Source organism: Psammomys obesus, unplaced genomic scaffold (assembly GCF_907164565.1).
Source record: "Psammomys obesus unplaced genomic scaffold, mPsaObe1.curated_primary_1811, whole genome shotgun sequence".
In the NCBI taxonomy this organism is placed as follows: Eukaryota; Metazoa; Chordata; class Mammalia; order Rodentia; family Muridae; genus Psammomys; species Psammomys obesus.
This window is the reverse complement of record NW_026585686.1, coordinates 17,840,303-17,844,279: the sequence shown is the minus strand read 5'-3', so window position 1 is coordinate 17,844,279 and position 3,977 is coordinate 17,840,303. Positions and strand designations below refer to the sequence as shown.

The following is a 3,977-nucleotide window of genomic DNA, read 5'->3' as shown; positions in this document are numbered from 1 at the left end:
CCAGCTATACCACTCCTAGGCATATATCCAAAAGATGCTCAAGTAAACAACAAGGACATTTGCTCAGCCATGTTTATAGCAGCTTTATTCAGAAAGAATAAAGAAGCCAGATGTCCCTCAGTTGAGGAATGGATACAGAAATTGTGGTACTTTTACACAATGGAATACTTCTCAGCAATTAAAAACAAGGATATCAGGAAATTTACAGGTAAATGGTGGGACCTAGAAAAGAGCATTCTGAGTGAGGTATCCCAAAAGCAGAAAGACACACATGGTATATACTCACTTATATAGACCTATAAGATAGGATAAATATACTGAAATCTATACACCTAAAGAAGATAAACAAGAAAGAGGACTCGGGGTAAGATGATCAGTCCTCACTTACAAAGACAAATGGGATGGACATCGGAAGTAGGAGAAAACAAGTAACAGGACAGGAACCTACCACAGAGGGCCTCTGAAAGACTCTACCTAGCAGTGTTTCAAAGCTGATATTAAGACTCATAACCAAACCATCGGCAGAGTGCAGGGAATCATATGAAAGAAGGGGGTGTTAGTAAAACCTGGAGAGTACAGGATCGCCATAAGGACCAAATATATCAGGGTCTTTCATGAGACTCTTTTTCCAACCAAGGACCATGTATGGATATAACCTAGAACCCCTGCTCGGATATAGCCCATAGTAGCTCAGTGTCCAAATGGTTTCTCTAATAAGGGGAACAAGTACTATTTCTGACATGAACTCAATGCGAGCTCTTCGACCCCCCCCCTTCCCCTGAGGGAGGAGCAGCCTTGCTAGGCCACAGAAGAGGACATTGCAGCCAGTCCTGAAGAGACTTGATAAGCTAGGGTCAGATGGAGGGGGAGGAGGTCCTCCCCGTTAGTGGACTTTGAAAGGGGCAGGGAGAAAACAAGGGAGGGAGGGTGGGATTGGGAGGGAATGAGGGAGGGGGCTAGGGCTGGGAAACAAAGTAAATAACCTGTAATTAATATAAAAAATAAATTAAAAAAATAAATGACTATATACCATATGTGTCTTTCTGCTTCTGGAATACCTCACTGAAGTTGATTTTCTCTAGTTCCAACCATTTGCCTGCAAATTTCATAATTTCCTTGTTTTTAATTTCTGAGTAGTATTCCATTGTGTAAATGCATCACAATTTCTGTATCCATTCCTCAATTGCGGGACATTTGGGATGTTTCCAGATTCTGGCTATTACAAATAACGCTGCTTCACATATTATACCTACTATTTTAAATTTGCTTTTTCCATTTGAATTCTCTTCTTTACTCTGTTTGTTGTTCCTTCATTCCTTTATTCTCTCTCCTTGTACCCTTTCCTGCTTCTTTTTCCTCCTAAGCCATATATTTCTACACCCCTCCATTTTCGTACCACGATGCAGATTAAATATGCTCTCAGTTTTCTGCATAACTACCATACTAAGAGTCCTTTTGTCACCTTATGAATTTTTTTTATCCTTCCTTTGTTTTAGGCTCCTTGGTATTTCATGACTTCTCTGTTCTCATTTGCTCATTTTTATAGCAAATGCCATCTCTCCACATTTGAATAGGTTTGGGGAGATATGTTAAATGCTTCTCTTATCTCAAAATATCTATATTCTGCCATCAACTGACTAAGTAAATTTGATAGTTCCCAAGTTATACCTCCTGGAAACTCATGTTCTGGTTGAAGTTCTTGCAAGCCTTTCTCTAGAATGGAAAATTTTCTCTGTTTTATGTACTTAGAAGTAACATGGTTGGATGTTTAAATTGAAATATCTTAAGATAGTGTCATATTTCACCCCAAAATTATATTTACCACTACATGCTTCATGAAAAATATAAAAGCATTTCCATTTGGGTCATTTAGTATGCCAGGTAATCAATAAGCACTTTCAACTTGAAAATTTCTGACCTTTAGTTTAATAAACTATTTGGCAGTATTTTTTTAATGTTTGTTACTATTGTTTTTTACTCCTTATAGAATTTGTAAGAGAGAAATGTGGGCCACCTAAACAAAATCTTGGAAATTTTTACCTCTTCTTTCATTGTTCATTTTGATACTTTTTATCATTTTACTGATATTCTTTAATATATCATGCTTGACAAATTAAATATTGCATACATTTTACTATACAATATGATGTTGAAATATGAATACTTTACCCAGTTGCTAAATCCAGTTAATCATGAAGACCCTCTGCCTCCTATAGCAGAAATGCTTGGAATCCTCTTTCTTAATGCTTTTCAAGGTGTTCAATGCACAACTACTGTCATTGTGTTAAACTAGTTGCTGCCATGTAACTAAATTTATGTCCTTTCACCAATTACATTTTTCTAATATTTAAGTAGATTCTTCTCAGAAACAGTGCCAAGTTTTTAAATCCCAGTGTTGTAAATATTTAGCTTGAGTTAATAGCAGTTTTCAATATTCTTTATAATTTTTATTCATTGGCAAATGATTAACAAAGCATGTTTCATAAGTATAAATATCACATTAACCAATTAAAAAATAAAAGCCAACATTCCAAATAAAGCAAAATAAACCAACCAAACAAACAAACAAAAACCCAAAAGAAAACAAAAAGAAAATCAATTAAACAAACAAACAAAAACAAAACAAAGAAACTACCCAGGGAAAGCACATGACAAGTTCCCAGCCTTATCCTGTGATAGAACTTGTAGACTAGGTGGTAGTAATAAGGCATTTTTAAAAAACATTTTATTGGCTCTTTGTGAACTTCACATCATGCACCCACCTTCTTCTCCCCTCATACCTATTCTCTACCCTTGCCACCTCACCAACAGAAAAAAAAGCTATATAAGCTATAATGTGTCACAGTGTGTTCCACAGTAACACACGCTGTCCACACTTCTTTGCTTGTAAATGTTCATTACAATGATTCGTTTTGTCTGGTACAAAGCCCTTAGCTTCTGTTAATTTATCAGTAGTGGAATCTTACTGTGAATCCTCTCAGATATCCTGTTGTTGCCTTCACCACACATTAGGTTTCTCATCACACCAGATAGTGTTTTCTTTTCTCACTATTCTCAATTCTCCAGTTCTACCTGTCTTTGTTATGCCCATATCCTTCTATTTCACTCTATTCCATTTTTCCAGTGGTACTCAGTGTTTCTGAGTAGCTAAAGTCATCTCATGTATGGACTCTTGGGAGTTCTATGCCCCACTTGTGCCTTATGGCACCAGGCAGGGGTCATCTCTGGCATGGTCTGCTCTGTGGCCTATTTGGCACTAGACTGGTGGTCTCAGGCTAGCTCCCTGTCTAGGCCTCATGGTGACAGTCTAAGGTTTGCTCATTGCAGGTGTTTGCTCAAGTGTCCCTATGTGAGGGTTGTCTGTCTTGGGCTCACTCTTAACCAAGGCCTGAAATCACAGGTGGAGGTTCTTTTAGTCTCTGACTCACTCCTCTGGTGCCTGAATGGTGATTTTTTACTTGCTTTTTTTCAGGGAATGTTAGGCTATTAATCATTCAGATGTTCACAGTTCAGAACACTGAGCTTAGACATAGCTTCTCTCCTCTTTGCTACACCTGAAATATCTTTAGGGGCAGGGAGACCAATAAAGAACTATTGAACCTGATTAAAAAAAAAAAAAAAAAAACATACAAACAAAACCAGGTAACGACATGTTAGCTGTGAAAGAGAGAATAGTTTCCTCCAGTGACCAAGAACAAGATGAAAATCTGTACTCTAACTTTCTCTGTTTCAATGTATTTCTATGTAATTACTATGTAATTTCTATGTAATTGTTTACTTACAGTTAATTACTACTATGTAATCTAGGGTGGTAGCACACATCTTCAAGCCAGTACTTGGAAGTTAACCTTAGAGCAGGATAGCTCTAAGTTTAAAGCCTAAGCTCATGAGACCTTGTCTTTACGAAAAAGAGGAAAAATGTAAAATTTCACTGAAAAACACTGTGGCACTGATTCAGGGACTGACATAGATATTAA

General features: G+C 37.1%; 1 pseudogene; it reads right to left on the bottom strand.

The window, feature by feature from the left end:
* Nucleotides 1–3,474: 3,474 nt before the first annotated feature.
* LOC129665215 (small nucleolar RNA SNORA17) lies at nucleotides 3,475–3,576 on the bottom strand (annotated as a pseudogene).
* Between the last annotated feature and the right edge of the window lie 401 nt (nucleotides 3,577–3,977).